This window comes from Drosophila melanogaster, chromosome X (genome assembly GCF_000001215.4).
Source record: "Drosophila melanogaster chromosome X".
NCBI classification, from domain to species: Eukaryota; Metazoa; Arthropoda; class Insecta; order Diptera; family Drosophilidae; genus Drosophila; species Drosophila melanogaster.
The window spans coordinates 4,155,019-4,174,981 of record NC_004354.4 but is presented as its reverse complement, the minus strand read 5'-3'; the positions used below and the strand labels follow the sequence as shown (position 1 = coordinate 4,174,981).

The window sequence follows — 19,963 nt, the reverse complement described above, 5'->3', positions numbered from 1 at the left end:
ATTTTGTAAATACTCGCTGGACCAAACGGTACTTAAATAAATACTCATAGTTCCATAATCTGTTTTGCAATTCAATTAAAAGCAATTAATGTGAAGTAAATATGGGGTATTTCCACACTTTTCCCATCATTCATTTCCATTTCGCATGAAAAACTCAACGCACTCAATTGCCTATCAACTTGGCTTCAATTATGACTGCCTTCTATCAAGTTGAAGACCTAATTGTTTATTCCGCACTTGACTGTACAGAATACAGACGCAAACAGCCCAAAATGTGTCATAAAATAGAACTGTCATATCCTTTGTCTTCTCGCCCCCTTTTGCGCCTGCCATGTGTGTGCCGAGGGGCGTGGCCGAAAGCTAAAGAGGGGGCGGCAACAAGTGTCTGTTGTCTGTTTAGCATTTCATTACACTGGGGAGGTAAAACTTCAGACCGACGCACGCAAGTATGTGGCAAATTTATTACAATTAAAGTTTTACCCTTTTTTTTTTGCGGGCGTGTGGTGGGTAAGGGGAAGGGGGGAAGCTAGGCGGAGTTGGGTCTGAAAAAGTGTCAGAGTTGCCGCATTTAAATGAGGCATAACCGAAAGTCCCTCCTCCTTTTCCATGCTTCGGTGCAAAGGCATCAGGCGGAATTAGCTGGCGGGGATCTCGCAGTTGGGGCTGCTCTGCAGATGGAACTGCCGTGGAGACCCAAAGCCCAGACCCCGAATCCGTATCCGAATCCGGGACCAGACGCAGAACATTTTGCCAAGTGATTTATGAGCCTCATAGCGGGGCAACGTTTAAAAACATGGACACATATATTTGCACTGCAAAATGTGTTGCCTGAAAAATTGGCTAATGCAAAACTAAACAAATAAAGAAAGCTATATTAACAATCCGTGATTATAATACATTTAGTTTAGCAAAAGAGTTAGCATATAGAAGAGCTACTAATCAAAGTAATACATACTGCCTTCAATCGACCTCCGTTTGTGCTCGGTGTAAAAACGGCCCTCGGGCAGCAGCCAGTGTCCCAAACTTTGACACATGTCTGTTTGGGGGCTGCTGTCAGGCAAAAAATAAGAAAGAAAAAAAACCGGGAATGGAGCGAGAACTGGCGAATGAGATATTTGCAATAAAAGTATAAACAGCATGCAAATATTTTGCGTAGACGCTAGCTGGTCCCCTGCCCAATGCACTGATGCGCCTGCAAATGCGGCGGCTGTCGTTCCCACACAACCAACATCAGCCGCAAAGCGGCAGCAACATCAGAGGCAACGGCGGCAACTGCAACTGCCACTGCCACTGCCACAGCAGCAGCAGTAGCAACAATGAGTACATAAATTTTTGCTATAAATTTCCTTTGGTTGTCAGTGGCATTTTCAAGTGCTTCTTCTGCAGAGTTCGGGGTCGAATGTCGGGGTCTTCATGTCGGGGTCTCCATGTCGGAGTTCCAAACTGAGACTCAGACTCGGAGGGCTCGGGGTCCCCAAGTCGCCCGCTCATTTCATTTCAATGGCAGCCACAAAAGGCATTTCATTTGGTTACTTTCTTAGACGGTTGCTGCGGCTTTTTGGCCGAATTTAATTAAATATTTAATGCGCCCACACGGCCCACCGGAAAAGCATCAGAAAACCGCAAGAGTTTTGGGTGGAGTCAACGCCCCCCCTCTTCAATTGCAAACACATATTCAATGCCGAAATGCCTTGAAGGGCACTTGCATTTTTGTTTTTTATTTTATTATTTTTTTTTTTTTCTTAATTCTTGAATTTCCATCTCCACAATTACACAATAACAAACACTTGCGCGGTCAATCAAGCCAGCAATTGCTGCTCTCAACAATTTGCAGCAGTCTAATATATCTATACATTTAACTTTCCCTGCAATATTCATCATGCCCTCCACTTACATTACCCAATCAATTTCAATTTGCGATTCAATTAAACAAACTATTTCCGTACAAATGGCATTCAATCGATTTGAAGCTCGTTTCAATGTGTATAAATTCGTCAACTAAAACTGACAAATGCCATTACCGACTTGAACTAATTTTCCACATTCGTTTTTGATGTCTGATGTTCGATGTTCAATGTTCAATGTTCATTAAGTTTGCCATTTCAATGGAAACGAGAAGGCGCAAGAAAACCACATGAAATTGTTAATTATAATGGACAATTGAATTCATTTCGACTCCCACAACCTTTGCTGCAACTCACCAAGTGCAATCTGCACTGGAATCGAATTGGAGCAACATATTGTTCACATTTTACATGATTTGTGGCCTGCATTTCGTGTTTATATGTATGCTTGTTTATATTAACTTACGCCACCAAATTAAATGAATTCCAAATGAACAAATGGGTAGCAGGAGCAATTGTTTGCGTTTATATCTGAAACCATCTATATTTCTGCGCTCCACTATAGTTCAATAAATGATGAGAAGGGAAAAAAAGGGGGGTAAACAATGCTGGGGGCATTCAAAAAGTTTTTGTTTACATGTTTATGTTTTTGCGAGTTCGAAACGAGAAGTAACGAGAGCTTCGATGCTAAATATCATTCGAATGAAAGGTACCCTAGTATTTCAAAATAGTTTGAGCTAAAGAAATAAGACAATATTTTGGGATATTTAAACGTGAGACGGACAAAGCGGAAATGGTTTTTATCTTTCTTTAGAACCTGTTCTAAAATATGCCCCACTCACCTGGCCAACTACAGGGTATGCATAAATGGAACAGATATATTTACTCGTTGCGGTTCGGATTCCGTTCAACATCTATGTAGCATTGAACGCTGAGCATTCAACTATTGCAGTCTGCACTGGCATTATTTGTTTTAATTGAAGTCAATTAGTTTGTGTGATGGTGTTAATTTAGTTCTATGGGAAAAGAGGCAGGGCAAGTCATAGAACGACAACATAAACGCTCTATGTACACTATATATATTCCGATCAATTGAGAATAGGCCCGGCGGCAGTAAGAAAATCGTGTTTATTACGCTCAGTTTGAGTGCTTCACTTTTGTATCTCGCATTGTTTTCTGTACCGAAACACTTAACCCCATTCAGCCATCACCATTCTTTCCGCCTGCAACTTTGTGAATGCAAATGAAAAGACATTAATGTTAATGCATACGATGTCGCCGCTCATTGTTTTGGCCATTTCACTGTTGATAGTCGTCGATTTGGTTTTTATTGGCCATCCACCGAGTTGATAAGCAATTATATGGCCGCCACGGGTATAACTGAATCAATCAAACGAATCGCTCTTTCAGTCGCCTGAATTTGAATTCGAATTTAAGTTGCAAGCGTTTATTTACTATTTTGTGTTGGAATGTACATATTTATGGGCGGTTTAAGAATATAATTTTAGCTTTATTCGGCTATAAAAAGCAAGTTCAATGCCAAGAAGGCACTTTCACAATGATAATGCTTACTACAATATATATAAATCGAATGTTTGATTATATTCCCTCTTGAGTAATGCCAACTTATCAGTTTATTATACCATTCCAAATGGTATTATTATGAATGCAAATTGACACACGAGTGCGAGAATCGAAATCAGTAGGGGCACGGGGCTCATCTGTCATATTTAGCCGACTTATGGCCCCTGCAATATACTATACCAATCCACCACCATCCATCCATCATGGTGGCTCAATTGAGCATATACTATCGAATACCGGCCGCCCCCTTTTCGAGGCCTAAAATCCCAAATGCAAACGTTGCAGCCAAGAATTAAAACCGGCCAAACAAAATACGTCGAAAAAAAAAGTGGAGAAAAGGGAATGCTAGCAGTGAGGAGTGAGGAGTGAGGAGTGAGGAGCGAGAAGCGAGGCAAATCAAAGACCAAATTGATGACTGCAAAAAATATGTGCCGCAGATAGGAATCCGACCCAGCTGCTCCCTGCATACGGATTTTTGATCGATGGCCCCGTCGGGCTGCATAATTTGCAGCTAGAGAGACGAAATCCACTCCCCCGGGAGAGTCCAGTGGAACGAACAGGCGGTGGCTAGCGTCAGCTGTCCGGAAAAGTGGGCGGGGCACTGGGCAGGTAGCCCAGAAGTCTAACTGTCTAGCACAAAATCGATCATCAGAGGAGAGGGGAAGGGGAGAAATGGGCCAGCGGATTTGATTGATAACCTGATTGATAGCTCGCTTCATCTCTCGGACACTTCAACTGGCCAGTGCAATGTGTTGACTGCCCATGGGCTAAGCCTACAGAGTACACGTTGCAAAAAAAAAGTGCAGCAAAACTCCACAGAAAATAAAATGTAATATTTCCAAATCGAAAATAGCTTTCAAAGTATGTTTATATAGTATATAATATATTTCTTAGTACCAATTTTAATCTATGCCGTAGAAAGCTTGCTTGCTTTCTCCCAGTGTAGTTCGAAGACATTCAATTGAGCGAAAAGTTGCTCGGTTAATTGGAATTGTCCACGTCCGCGTCCCGCGTGCACGGGAAAGTTATGGAAAATGGAACGGGATGGCCTAAGACGATAGAAAAGATATAATAAGTTTCTGGGTGAAAAACAAGAAGTGCGCTTCGTTGAAATCACAATGTGAGTGACCCGTGGCCGCCAAGAAGGGGAAAACTGAGTAACTGTTGATGGTTGGGTATATATGTCGGTGATAAGCCCCGTTTGATGAGGATGATGATATGCAGCGTTGATGATTATAATGCTGATGATGCCGCAGCTGCTGCAATGGGCTGTAATGTTTAATGAGCGGACAAGCGGAGCAGAGCAGCACAGAATGAATCAATCGACCACGGGATACAGCCATCCATATACATATACATAGATAGTCCACGAAGCCAACACCCCACACCCGCCCATCGGAACCTCCCTCTGGACACAGCCCCTCGCGCCTTTGGAACCCCAATAACAATTAGAGGAGAGCGTTGAATTATAGCATTTGGTTGGCTTCGCTGCCGTCGTCGCTGCGATGATTAATTAAATGGCATTTTAATGAGTTCACTGGCGAGCGAAACCACTCCAACCCTTTCCATTGCCATTTCCACATCCATCCAACCCGCCATCCAATCTCCCCATAGATCCAACGAATTGTCATTGAATGCATCAATAATGGAGAAGTAGCAAATGCTGTGTGGCTGTGGCAGCAGAACGTGGAATGTGGAATGTGAAATATATGTGTAGATGTGTGTGCTTTTGGTTAATTTATGCAATTGAACTTTTGTTCGGCGCCACAGAGAAAAAGCAATAGCGCAAGAATCAAGGGAAATTGCACGAAAATAGAGGGAAAATAATGAAAAGAGCGAGCGAAAAAACCGAGAAGAATACTTGGTCAAGGGCCATCGATAACGATTGCTTGAACCCTTTCAAATTGAACTTTAATTGCTCACTTTACGTGCATTGATTTTGAAAATAAAAGGACCCGATGGATTAAGCGAATCTTCCACTTATCATCGAATGTCTAGAATGATCGATAGCAACAAATCGATATGTTATCGTACGAAATGCATGCACATCAATTAGTTACGATGTGGTCCCACTCTCATCGTGCCGGGAATTACCTCTTGATCCCTGAAGTGACTTTAAATCCCTCTCCAAGTCGCTGCCAACATGAAACCGGTTAACCACTTGCTCTTACCGTTTCGAACTTATCGAAAGTCAGGCTTTCTTGCTTTTCCTCGTTACCCTCCCCTCACCCAGCATTGGCATCTCTAATTGGGATGGGAAAACACTCTTAGGCTTACTTATGTCGACTCATCTCTCGTTACTCGGCCCTCCTGCCTTTCCTAACTAACCCCTAACCCCCTGCCCTACTCCTATTGGCTCCTAACCAAGCTGACTTTTCGGGTTTGTTTAAAGTTTCTAGCGCCGCAAATGAGAAATAAAAAAGAACAGCAGCACACCCAGAAAAGGGCCAACCAAGAAAAATAAGAGGCAACACAACTTTTGGCCAAAAAGAAGAGAACAAAAATAGTAGTAAAACAACAAAAAAAAAAAGTTGAAGAAAGCGAGGAGCAAAAAAATGGAGAGTGAACGCTGTAACTTTTGGCTTGCAGGCGGTGCAGGAGTTGAAACTTGCTAGCCAGGAAAATTCGTAGGCCTTGAGGGTTGTCGGTGCCGAGGGTGCGGGGGGGGGGGAGGTGGTGGTGGAAACACTTTGCGAAACATTTCATGCCAGGGGCTTTGTGGGAGGGGAGGGACAGGGACAACGTGCGCCCAAAAAACTAACTGCTTACTTAACAAGACATATTCAAGCACTTAAAAGCAAAATAAAACGCCAGGGGAGAGAAGCGGTAGAAAAAAGTGCGTTAAAAGGACGATATAGCTGGGTAGAATTTCTTCAAGCAGCTGGAGAAAGGCGCTGCAAAATGTATTCATATGTTTCATATGTATGATTTGATCAATCAAAAACATATGATTGCTTAGGTAGGTCACTATAGATGAGACTGTTTTCAGCCCAATGCCAAATACCACCCACTTATGCACTTATATGCAAACTGATAATTTATTCTCATGCCACAAGTTCTTGGGAATTTCTTCCTATGCACAACTTATACCTGAGGTGACTTGATGCAGCCGAAAGAAGCAGTGAAAGCGCACTCTTCTTGATTCTTCAGAGGTCACACACATTGCGCGTGGTTCCGTTCGCGTCTTTTTCTTCTGGGATTTTGGATTTTTCGTTTTTTGTATTCCCTACCCCAAGTCGTCGGAACTTTATCAGCCAAGTTTACTTAATACGCAAAGTAAGTTAAAAGCAAGCGGCGATGACGGAGACGGCCAAAAGTTTTACGCGCATAATAAGCTCAACTTCTATATGCAATTTTTGATGTTTTTCCGTGTACTCGTAGTTTACTTTTTATTTTGCCACCCCCCCCCCCTCCTTTCTTTCAACTTTCGGTTTCAAGCGCTTAATATCCAAGCATTTCACCGCAATGCCTTTTTTGTTAGCTGTTGCTGTTGTTGGGCATTTTCTGTTTTCGCTGGAAAGTTCCTTTTAATATGCAACGTTTGTCCACCGCAGAGAATTTGACTCCTTTGCACTCATATTTTCCGACTTTCGTCCTTTTCGCCTCGCACCTGATTCTTCATTCGTTGCAGTGATTGAAAAACTTTCCACGGGCAGCTTGCCACCAAAAGTCACGAGTTTGATCTGCTACTTATAATGGATTGCTTGAGGGGATTCGGGACCATTCAGAGGTCTTATGCGGCGATTTGTGCCAGTCGTATACTCGCATTATCGCGTCTTGGAAAATACTTGGAAAATAGCTATGCGGCTATTTGATAAATACATATACGCCCAAATTATTAACTTAACTTTTAATGTACATATTTCAGCCATGGAGCGAGCTTGAACTTATAATGGAAATATAGATGGGGACTTTATTCAAATACATTTAATTGGCACGTCTTTCTGTGTTTTTAAATTAACTGTATTAGCTGTCTGTGCTAAAACTACCCCATTAATTAGACATTTTCGGGGGTCTTTTCGCACAGTTTTTTCTTAGACAGCTGCCATAAATCCGTTTAATTACCACCGATTGCCCCAGAAATCAGTTGCATCTTTGGAAGGCCGCGAACGTGCTGGATGTCACCATCATCCCCAGCAATTCCCCCTTCATTTTCGGGTAGATATTATCCCTTTATTCGCCGCTTTCGGAGGAGCGTGTGCATCCAAGTGCCAAGTACTCACTTAGCAGTTTGCCACTCAGTTGCTCAACAACTGCCAGTTGCAGGGGCAATTGCAATGGATGTTGCACTGGCACTTTGCACTGGCAGTTGCATCGCACTTGCAGTCGCAGTTGCCTTGTTCAATGCTCATCAACTTTTCATTTGCCATTTTATAGTTTTTTTTTTCGTTTTTTTTTTTCAGGGAGATAAAAACTTTAACTACTTTGTCGCCACTTGGCTGCTGCCATTATTCGCCATTTGCCATTCACCATTCGCCATTCGCCTCTCCGTTGCTCTCATAATGACCTCATTTGTTTAAACATTGGCGGGCAACTGTGGGTGTGGGTGGGTTAATTTTTGGGTGGGGCCAAGAGACTTCACTTGCTACTGGGTTTCTGGGTCACTGACTTTTTCAAGTGCAAAACGACCGAGCTCAAACAGTTTGCGCCAATTTAAACAGCAATAAATTGTATCTACTGCCACTGGTGATGCGAGATGAGGATATAAAGATCATGATCATTACATATCGCAATCCGCTCGAAGGGGTCGGTCAGCAGCTAAAGTGCGTGGAATCGAATGAGTCACTTGGCCTGGTCTGGTATTTACTTTACATGGCGAATTTCATAAATCGGGCTTTTCAATTAACAACTTTGTTTGTAAACATTCACTCAAATACAGACGCAAATGTTTGTTGGTTAATGCATCCATTTGGCGCAATCGTTGGGGCTCCAATTCGGCAGCACAGCACATTGGAATAGAATATGGCAAGATCTGAGGCGTGCAAATGGCAGCAATTACCGTGCAGCCACAGCAACAGACGGCGACAATCGTCAGAATGCCAAGCACCCAACCGCCCTCCCCCACTTTGCACCACTTGGCCATTTCAAAGCTCCACTTGAGTTTGGCCCGAAGTGCGCACGAAAAAAGCGAGTTTAAGTTAAAATCAGAAAAACCCAAACTAAAGAGCGGCTCAAAGCTGAGGGTTCAGACAAGAGGGATACCCTTGCAATGCCTTTGAACACACTTTCAGCTCAGAGTTAGTGAGGCTAGCTTCTGATTATTATCAACCTACATTTGGTATTCCAAACTGGCCTCTTAGCCCATACAATCCCAGATACCTAGCCCTAATGGGTATTCAAAACGAAGACCGACTGTCAATGCCGCTGCTGACTCGCGCCCCCTTGTCAACTCCTGTGGCCTATTTAAAAATTCAAAAGGCATACCACACGTGCCCGAAAAGAAAAACCAAACGCATCCTGGATTTTCAGCTGACATTCTAGAATGGGGGCGGGTGTAGCGTCGTTGTTTAGGGGGCGGGCGGCATCATCGACGACCACTTGAGGCGGCTGCTCCAGTTTCCTGTCGCCAGCGCGCACAAAAGTATGCAACATGTCGGCGAGAAGAACAAAACGCAAGAAAGAAATGCGAAATGCGAGAAAGGAGCGCAAACATAAAGTGGAAATATTATAACGAGTGCAAATAAAACACACTGGGGATGTCGAGGATGTCTGCAATCGTTTGCTGGCACGCATGCATGCCTAAAGGAAACGCCATCAAGTATGCCAAACATGTTTGCGGCCAAAACGAAGAGGCGCCCCAGAGGGTCTGTCTCCTGGCTGCTGCCGCCTTCCTGGCGCCCTTTAATGTTTATTGTGCAAATAAATTCGGCCTTGAATTGCCCAAAATGGCGTCTAATGTACGATGCTGCCGCGCATATACTACTACTACTACCACTTTCTCACTTCGCACTTGTGGGGCGAAAAACTAACTGGGAAATTATGAAAGCTGACTTTTCAGGTGATATCAAATGTATTTTAAAGGACCAAGGAGGACCAGGGTTAATTATCCAAAAGGATATCAACCCCATCCCCTCTTTCCCTTTCCAGCAACCAACTACGATGCCATAAGCAAACAGCCCGTCGCGAGATTCCTTTGATCTCGCATTTTTTTTTCGAGTGGCTTGTGTAAATTTAGGCTGCTCTCGATAACCAATAGATGCTATTTTTAGAGCCGGGTTCAGGTCGGCGCCACTTGAGCACGCCTCTGGCCAAAAGGTAAAGAGGGTGGGGGGAGGTAGGGAGGGGGCGTGGCAGTGGGTTGTTTGGTAACCGAAGGGCCTGGACAATATTTGCGTGCAAGCGAGACGGAGATGGCCACTATTTTGCAGCCATAATTCAGAAAACTAACTTTTCGTAGTAGAAAGGGGGATTACATAAATCAACATTTTCTGCTGGCCGAAAAAGCGCCAGAAACTTTCAAGCAAACAAATATTAATTTTAACTTTTGCGCGGCCAAAGCAATAACAGAAAAAAAACAACAAATACAGCTACAAAAAGTGGCGTAATAAAAAAGGAAATCAAGACTTAAAGCCATTACAAATACGTATGTATGTGCACATATGTACGCGTTTGTATGTAAGTACATATATAGTAAAATTGTTGTTTTATTTATGAGTCGAACTAATGTCCCGTCAGTTGACTAAGGACAACGCCAAGAAATAAAAAATAGTTTTTAGGAGAAATAGTTTCACGACTTTATTCTTTGGATCTCAGCTTAAGACTAAAAATCAAATGCAAATTGGATTGAGGAGAAGCCTCAGTATTTGAACAATATTTGTATTTCGGGAGAGCCTCGCTCTTGGGTTCTTAAGATTAGGTAGCGTTGAAAGAGGGCAGTCAAATCTGCTTAGGTCAGGCTTTAGGATGTTTACAAGAACGGCTGCGCTGCCAAAGATAAACGAATGCTGCGCAGCTGGGATACGTTATGGAAAATTACTAGAGTGCATTACTGATTTCTTTGAAATAATGGAAGTGGCTGGTTTGGACCACCCAAATACGTCACTCCCCTTCCCTTAAAGAGAAGCCTATACTTGGGCTGGGATTGATGGATATAGTGTGGGAAATGGAGTTTCTTCTATTTCTGTTTGTTGTGGTGTGTTTTGATTTTGATTTTTTCTTATTTTAAGTTTTGCATACAGCATCATAAATGGTTTAAATGATACATATCTTAAATATGAGTACAACAAAATTAGTGCGATTATTACAATGATCATTTGTATGTAAAGTGTAATATTGTTCTCTGAAATCATCTCAACAATGTCGTTGTGTTTTACAATTTTTATTTTTGTTATATTAAGTGGTGTGTATAGTGGTGTCAAATCTATTTCTGGTTCTAACAGATTTTCACTTAAAATTATATTATTGATTTCTATTTTGCATTGCGTTACTCTTATCATTTTGTTTCCTTCTATTTTTATTTTATTAATTGAATTTTGGCAATTTTGGTTAAGAATTGTTTGGGTTAAGTTCCAGGTTACAATTGTGTTTGGTTCTATGTATTTTATTATTTCGTTCGTGTGTACTGGCTTAAAATTACAAATTGGATTTAAGTGTTTAATAATATTGGTGACACATTCATTTTTTACTTCTTTATTTTCGGTATTATAAACTTTATTTTCTTTTTCAAAATATGATTGTGTGTCTGTGTAATCTAGCTGATAGCCGTTGGAGTCTGGGTAAGGAATTATTTTAATTGTGCTTATTAGTGAAAGGTAAATGGGTATGTGGGATATGATTAATACTTGGTTATCATTGTAGTTAATCCAAGTGGATGTTTTAATGTTCAAAATGTTTTGGCTGTTCACATTTTCAAGTTTGTCGTAGTTTAGTAATTTGGGGTTAAACAGTCCAAGTCTGGAAAGCTGCATAGCCATTTCCAAATCTTCTATGTATTCCGTAAACTGCATTAGTTCGAACAAAAGACTGTCAATGATGGTGTGGTTATTTTTGCATTCCGTCATTTACCAATCGTATGGCGTCGTTGAGTTCATGTAATTTTACTGAGTTATGGACGTTGATTTCAAGTTTTTTCTGTATTTCGACTCGATCATTTTCATCTAGTGTTCCAAATAGGTATTTAAAACCTGAACCCACAATGTTAATAAGACCCCGTTTGTTTCTATGTTTCAGGGTTATTCCGGCTAGTTCTCTTTTTATTTTATTGTATAAAAAATTGATCTGGGGTGCATGGTAATCGGTTCGTAGTCTTTGCTCAAAATAGTCAACCACGATGTCTATTTCAGTTAAATTGATTTTTAAGGAGTGATGTTCAAAGGAGGATGGTATCTGTACTGGCTTATCAGAAAAAGGAGATATCCGTGGTTGGTGTCAATATTATTAATTTGAATTTGTTGTCCATGAACAGCTGTGATCAGTATAAACAATAGTGTTATCGGGTACCAGGTGCCTGTGAAATTGAGAGTTTATTATTTTTCTTTTGTTTTTTGAATTGTGTTTTGTAGTAGTGCGTAACTCTATTTCTATTAGTGATTTTGTAATGGTCAGGGTCTGTCTGTTCTACATTTTTGGTTGGTTTAAATGGGTTTTCTAATTTGCCTTTCTGTAGTGGACCTTTTCTGTAATTAGTGTCAATATTAAATTCCTGTCTGTCTTCATTTATTTTGTCTATTTTCTTCTCTTTAATTTTTTGAGTGTCTAATATGGGATGCCCAGCGTATAAGAAAATTTGAGCAGGTGTCTGTCCAGTAGTGTCATGTTTAATTTTATGGTTGTATGTGTAGAGGATTGTTTCTATCTTGCTTAATTTTACTTCTTCATCATCAGATGAATTGATTATACGAATTTTTTCATTTATTGTTTTGTGTAATCTTTCGACGTCTGCTACCCCGTTTTTTGCTGTATTGAGCTGTAATTCGACTTCTTCTTCTTCAAGCCATCGCTTTAAAGCTAAACTGGAGAAAGCTCCGTCTCTGTCTGCCTTTAATAATTTGGGTTTACCTAGTTGATTAAAAATGCGCATTAATGCGTTTCTGCATTCTATCCAATCCTTAGTTTTAATTTGCTCAAGTGTAGCGAATTTAGAATAAATATCAATGCAACTGATGTAATGTTTTCCCTCAGATGAATAAATATCTACTACAAATTTTTCTCGGCAATGTTCCGGGTTGGGTGTGATTTTTAAAGGCATTTTGGTGTTTCTATGTTCTGTTTTGGCCAAATTGCATATGTTGCATTCGTTTATTATATTCTGAATTAATAGTTGGCTATTTGGAAAGAAGTGATTTTCTTTAAATAATTTTGTCATTTTCTGTATACCAGGGTGTAAAAGTTTTTCATGTGATTGAAGTATGATTTCTTTGAATTCGGCGTATGAACCAACGTTCTTTAATAGGAAAAGACTGCGAATTACTTTTGTGTAGGTGGTATTAACAATTTCTATGTGTGCTCTTTGAATAATTTCAAAATCTACATCGCTCTCAATATAAATGGTAATGTTTCTATGGATAAAGTGATCGAGTAAAATTTGTTTGGCCTTTTCAAGTGTCATTACATCATATTGAATTGTGGTAATGGAGTTACCGAATATTTTTGAATGCTCTACTTTATTTTTATCGGATTTAATAAAGATTATTTGTTTTTTGAAATAATTTATTGGTTTTTCTGTTAAATGAATAAGGTTGCTATTGTCCTCTTCTGCACTATGTTGAGTAGCTTCACTATGATGATTTTCTTCAATTTTAATTCTTGATAATGCATCGGCAACTGAATTTTCTTTCCCTTTAATATAATCTATTTTAAATTGGTATTCGCTTAATCTAACTCTCCATCTTTCTAACTTAGCATTCGGTTCCTTTAAGTTATGAAGCCATCTAAGAGGTTGATGGTCACTGGCAATGAGAAATTGTCGTCCTAGTAAATAATGTCGAAAAGTTTTTGTGGCCCAAACTATGGCAAGTAATTCTTTTTCGATAGCACTGTAATTTAATTCGTGATCGTTAAGTGTTCTACTAATAAAAGATATAGGATGACCGTTTTGAGAAAGGACAGCCCCGAGGGCCAAGTTACTTGCATCTGTGGTTAAAACAAATTTCTTTTCAAAATCAGGTAATTGTAAAATTGGGTCACGAATTATCAAAGCCTTAAGTTTTTCGAATGCCTCTATGTACTCAAGTTTTTGTGTATCTATCTTTGCTCCTTTTTTTAAGTAGCTGGTCATGGGTTTTGCTATGTCTGCGTAATTTGGAATAAATTTGCGATAATAACCTGTTAATCCAAGGAAAGCTCTTATCTCTTTTACTTTTGTCGGAATTGGGTATGAAACTATGGCTTTAACTTTAATAGGATTTGGTTTAATACCATCAGGGGTAACTATGTGACCAAGAAAGTTAGCTTCCTTTTTTAAGAACTCACATTTGTCTAGTTGCAATTTTAAATTTGCATCTGCAAGCTTTGTAAAAACTAATTGTATTGAATTTAAATGTTCTGTAAGGGATGTTGAAAAAATTATAATATCATCCAGATACACCAAACAGTGTTTGTTAAGCAACGGTCGAAGGATATTATTCATGCACCTTTGAAAAGTAGCGGGTGCATTCCTAAGGCCAAATGGCATTCGAAGGTATTCGTAATGACCGCTTTTTGTGGAGAATGCAGTTTTAGAAATTGATTCTTCGTCCATTTCTATTTGATGAAATCCCTTTGCCAGATCGATCGTTGTAAAATATTGGCATTTACCCAGTTTGCCAAGAATTTCGTCCATATTTGGAATTGGATATCTGTCAGGTATGGTTATTTCATTTAGCTTTCTATAATCAATTACTACTCTGTACTTATTTACGCCAGAAGCATCCGGTTTCTTTGGTACGACCCAAGTAGGACTATTGTATGGAGAATTACTTTCCCTAATTAATCCCTGATTCAGCATTTCCTGTACTTGGTTTTCTACTTCGATTTCGTGTGTTTGCGCAAGTGGGTATTGTTTCGAATAAATTGGGGAGTTATGTGTTGTATTTAGTACGTGTTTAATTGTATTTGTAAATGTTAATTTCTCTCCCTCCTTATATTCAAGATTTCTAAATTTATTTAACAAGCCTTTTAACTTAAAAGTTTCCTCCTGATTTAGGTGATCTAATCGAAACTGTGAAAAATCTAATTTTTTTATTGATTCCTGATCTGAGCTTGCAATTGATTCTGGTGTCCTTTGGATATACAAATTTTGGTTTCTTTCGGATTCTGAAGTAATTAATTTGTATGTTTGATCAAAAAGGGTAACTGTATCATTTTTGTAATTAATAACTGATTGAGCATTTTTCAACAATTTTCTGCCAATTAGCATATCGTAATTATTAGAAAATCTGTGCACATAAAATGGTTCGGTTTTTTTGAAAATACTATTTCTGGGTAACATAATCAAGTCGTTCAAGGTAATAGGGCCATTTGATGTTAAAACTTCACATCTACTATTTTGAATGGGAAGACAAAATATATTTTCATTGATCATATTAATTGTTGATCCTGTGTCTAGAAGGCATTTGTATGAGCGCCCTTTGTATACTATTTTTATGTATTCGTATTTTCCGGGGCTGTTAACCGAAAATTTTCGTTTAGTTCAGAATTATTTTGGTTTTGTTTGTTATTAATTTGTACAGATTGGACTTGTTGTTGCCCTTCATTAATGAAGCTATGATTTTGATACGGATTGTATTGATTTTGGTTAAAATACTGTTGCTCGTAATAATTAGGTTGGACTTGTTCGAATTCATGCGCGTCTTGGAATCTAATTTCGTCAATAGACATTTTAGTTTGTTCACTGTCCGATGGTCTTAGTCGTTTAGTAATCGGGAAGTTAGTATTTTTATATGTAGAGGGTTGTTGTAGTCGAGGGTATGTGTTTCCTCTAAAATGCGTTGTTTGGGGAAATTGGGCTTTGTTGGGATATTGTTGGAAATGATTTTTTTGAATAATGGGTTGTGGGTTTATGTATTGGTTGGGTCTGAAATAATTAGGTGCGTGCCACATGGGTGGGTTGTTAGTTATCTGCTGTGTATAGCTAGGTCTAAATGGTTGAATGTATTGATTAAAATTAGGTTGGAAGGGTTGGGAATATTGTGAGTAACTTGGTCGATTTTGAGTTTGAACATTTGTATTGAATTTTTGTGTTTTCGAATTCCGGTTAGAATTTGAATTTTTATTACGATATTCTGGTTTTTCATAAAATTCAAAATTAATGTGTTCTTCATAAATTCCCTCATTTTGTGCAATGGTAATTAAGGATCTTAAGTCTGTAATATCGTGATGGGCTAAAATAGTGAATAATTGTATTGGTAGTTTCCTTATCAGTATCTTAATAGATTCTTTAATACCCTGAATATAAATAAGAAAATCCGATTGGTTACCTTCCAGGTGTAGTTTCGAAATTAGTAATTGACGTCGTCTCTCCGCTTCTTCGCAGAATGCTCTTAGGCTTCCTCTGTATGGTGTCTCCCTGAAGTTCTCCAGAAGTTTGTAATTTGGTGTTTGAATTTTAAATTCCGCGATGAGTCTTGCTTTAAGGGTAGGCCAATCTTCGATGTTCGGAAGTCCCAAAGATCGTGTAATTTGTCCGTCCAAGTTCCTTTCGATGGCTCCCAGTAGAATCCTCTGTTGTCGGACATCATTTGTTTGGTAGAGCGAAATTACGTAATCCACTCTGCTGATAAAGGTGTGAAGGGTTTCTGGATCACCCTTGAATGGCATAATGTCTTTAAGCTGCCGACGGGCTTCGGCAAGGTTTATGTCGCTCAGCGCAATAATTGGTTGTGACATTTTTATTGTAAAATTTTTAACTTTTGTGTTTTATTTTTTTGTTTTGTTTCGGATTCAATGTTATTATTATTTTTAAGCTTTCTAGTTTCACTTGTTTGTTTTTTTTGTTTTGTAAATTTTTGTGTTGTATTATTAAAATTCTATATTGTTTTAATTTTTTATTTTTATATGTTGGTTTTAAAACTTAGTTGCCTTTGGACTTAATATTTTTGTTTCGTATTTCACTTCCACTTATTATTGGATAACCGAATTGGAATTATAATCCAAGTTGAAGAGTTTTCACGAATTTATTTTGGGAGATGTTTCGAGCACTGGACTATAAAATTTAACTTATTTTCCACTCGAAGGTTCTTTTTTTTCGGATACTTTTGTATCCTACCGACTGCGCCAGTAAAATTGTTGTTTTATTTATGAGTCGAACTAATGTCCCGTCAGTTGACTAAGGACAACGCCAAGAAATAAAAAATAGTTTTTAGGAGAAATAGTTTCACGACTTTATTCTTTGGATCTCAGCTTAAGACTAAAAATCAAATGCAAATTGGATTGAGGAGAAGCCTCAGTATTTGAACAATATTTGTATTTCGGGAGAGCCTCGCTCTTGGGTTCTTAAGATTAGGTAGCGTTGAAAGAGGGCAGTCAAATCTGCTTAGGTCAGGCTTTAGGATGTTTACAAGAACGGCTGCGCTGCCAAAGATAAACGAATGCTGCGCAGCTGGGATACGTTATGGAAAATTACTAGAGTGCATTACTGATTTCTTTGAAATAATGGAAGTGGCTGGTTTGGACCACCCAAATACGTCACTATATGTATATGTATGTGGGCTGCTCGCGTGTGTGTTTGTTAATTTGCCCATTTTATTGTGCAATTTTTAATTGTTTTTCAACAATATTCTCTGGCCGGGCGAAATGAATTAATTGCTCGAGAAGTGGGCGCATTGTCCAGGAGGAGCTGCCACACAGCTGCCCACACCGTCCACCCTATCTCTTTCCGGCTCACATCAGGCCCTCTCTTTCCCCCAGAGCCTCGCGATAATTCTTAACCGCTTGTTTATTTATGCGGCGCCGGAAAAGCAACACGCATTCACCAGGGAAAATCGTGGAAAGCGGGAAAAGTCGGGGGCTCAAAGAGGTAGAAAGATAATGTGCATTCGTATGTGTGAGCCTGCCGCCTTTATTTATGCAGCATGCATTTAAAATAAAATAAATATAAATTAAGCATAGCCCGAGTCCCAAAGGAAATGCCCTGCGCTCCACAAAGGCTCTTAAAAAAAAAAAAAAATGGCGAACTTAAAGGGGACTTTGATGAAGCTGTTAAAATGTAATAAATACCGGCATTAAATAATCGCCATAGACAACAATCCGATTTACACGTTTAAAAAACGCATTAAGAGAATAAATGGATGTTTGAAGTATCAATGCGCTATCGCTTGGCATTAAGCCAAACTGAATACTCACATTTATGGGTGTTAAATAAAAACATCAATAAACAAGTAAATCCATTAATCGCTATCAACACACTCCATTTCTCCTTACAAAATACAAAATACAACAGTTTATTCAAACAACACAATTTACAACAAATAAAAAATATACATAAACAAATATTAGCATGCACAGTGGAAAAACACTGAAACTTAATCTATACTATATATTTTTAACAGTGCATCCGCGATGCACTTAGAAAGAAAGAAACTATGAATATTTGCAATGTTTTTTCCCCGTGAACGAATAGCAATTTTAGCTTAATGAGTAACTCTATTTTTAATGAGTATTTCCCCTGGATGGGAGCAAAAAAAAAAAAGGGCATTTGATAGTTTCATTGCCCAAGTTGGTGGGAGTTTGCCACTCGCCCTCAGCTTTTCATTATTATTCACTTTTTATTTGTGTGTGCGTGTGTGTGTGTTTTTTTTTTTTGCGGCGCTTTTCTTTGTTTTTGTTGCCGGGATAGTTGGTGGCGCCATTTTGTTGCCTTGCATTAATTGCAATGCAAAAAGGCAACGTCGCATAAATTTCTCATATTTAATTTCGCCTGAGCTGCAGATGGAAGCGGAGACACGGACGTTTGGGGCAGCAAAAAAAAAACAACAGAAGCTGGGGGGCAGTTTAATGCACTCTGTTGCATGCCTCCTTGTTACCCCCCTTCGCCCCTTTTGCAGCCACGCCCCTGAGCGGATTCGTTTACATTAAATTATTTATGCACTCGACTGTGTGTGCCACTTGCGGCTTGACAAAAAAGAAAAAAATAAAAACACAAAAAAGAAAAGGACTGATCACAGCTGCCACTGTCAGTGGGGGGCGGGGGTTGCACACAGCCCCCAAACCCCACTGAATACAACCTCCCTTTCTCCTTTTTTTTTTTTTGTGCCTTCGGGCCACTTTAATCTTGACCACACACATTAAGTTGGCCAACAAATGTGCAGACACTTGGCTATTAGGCAGCGGGCACAACTTGAACTTGGCCAAAGGGCTAAGCAGTTATCCTTGCCACCCGAAATTGGCCATCCTGCCAAGTCAACTGAGACTGTCCAATAAAATGTCAAAGAAAATGGCCAGAAAGGCTTTTAATTGTAATGGGCACGAGGGCGAAAATGAAAATGTAAGAACTTCTTGCCTTTCGGATAGTCTGGTTACTCCTTGGCAGGATCTGCAGCTCCTTCATCCATATAGCAGTCCACGACCTCGTAACAAAGGGTTTCATGAGCGTTTAATTGTCGGTAATTAGCTAGATGAACAATGGCCAACTTTTAGTCGCCATGGAGCAAGTTTCCAAGGGACAGCAAACAGCAAAAAGAGCAGCTGGCCCCAGAAAACGGGTAACTGGCTTATATAAGTAAAGGATATGGAGTACTTGTCGAGTATAAAGCAGATGCACTACCCATTTGGGTGAAGTTCCGGGCAGAAGGGTTAACTGTTATATTTCACTTCTTTTTTTTTTAGCTCGACTGAAATTTTTTAATAACAATATCAAACTGTGAACCGTTCGTTGAATGTTCGCATCCATATCTCCCTCATCCACTTGGCAACCTTTTCGAAAAGAGGAAAATTGATGATTTTTAATTGTTACAGTATTTCACATAAAACGCAATCAACGGACATTTTGTCGTTAAAATCGTTAACAGGCTTCACATGAAAGCAACCAATAAGCATTCATGGAAGGAAAATAATAACAACTATAATTTAAATCGCTTTAATGGCAATATTAAATAAAGTTTTATGCATAAACTCACAATAAATTTCAATAAGTGCCTGCGCACATTTTTAATTGAGCTTCCGTTTGGGTGACAAGTTTTACATCACTTAATTATTTTCACTTACATCGACACACAGTTAGTTTTTTTTTTTTTTTCAAATTTAATTTGAAATATCGACTCTCAAAGTCATAAACTTTCATTTAACAATTTTCCAGCGCAAAATGCTGCATGCAGTTTTATTAAATTCTTGATGAAATAACTCCAATGCCAAGTGCGCTCGCCTAATTTCCATCACATTTCTATAAAATGTCGATTCTATTTCACTTGGAATTTCGCTGGAATAATTTCATTTAATTGAGAAACCCACACACACACACACACTCGCGTCGATATTCGTGCATAATGAGTGGGGGCAAACATTGCAAAGGTCCCCAGCTGGCACAACACCATCCCCACAGCCCGCCCCCCAAAAAAGCGCCGCCCTTTGTGAGCGTCCACCAGCAAAGGCAATTAAAATTAATTTAAAATTTACTCGCCTGT

General features: G+C 39.3%; 1 protein-coding gene across 7 annotated transcripts in view, besides 1 other annotated feature; it reads left to right on the top strand.

The window, feature by feature from the left end:
- Positions 1-19,963, top strand: part of Fas2 (Fasciclin 2) — a 73,207-nt gene that overhangs the window by 31,112 nt on the left and 22,132 nt on the right. The gene's annotated exons all lie outside the window — the stretch shown is intronic.
- Positions 10,058-17,035: a mobile genetic element.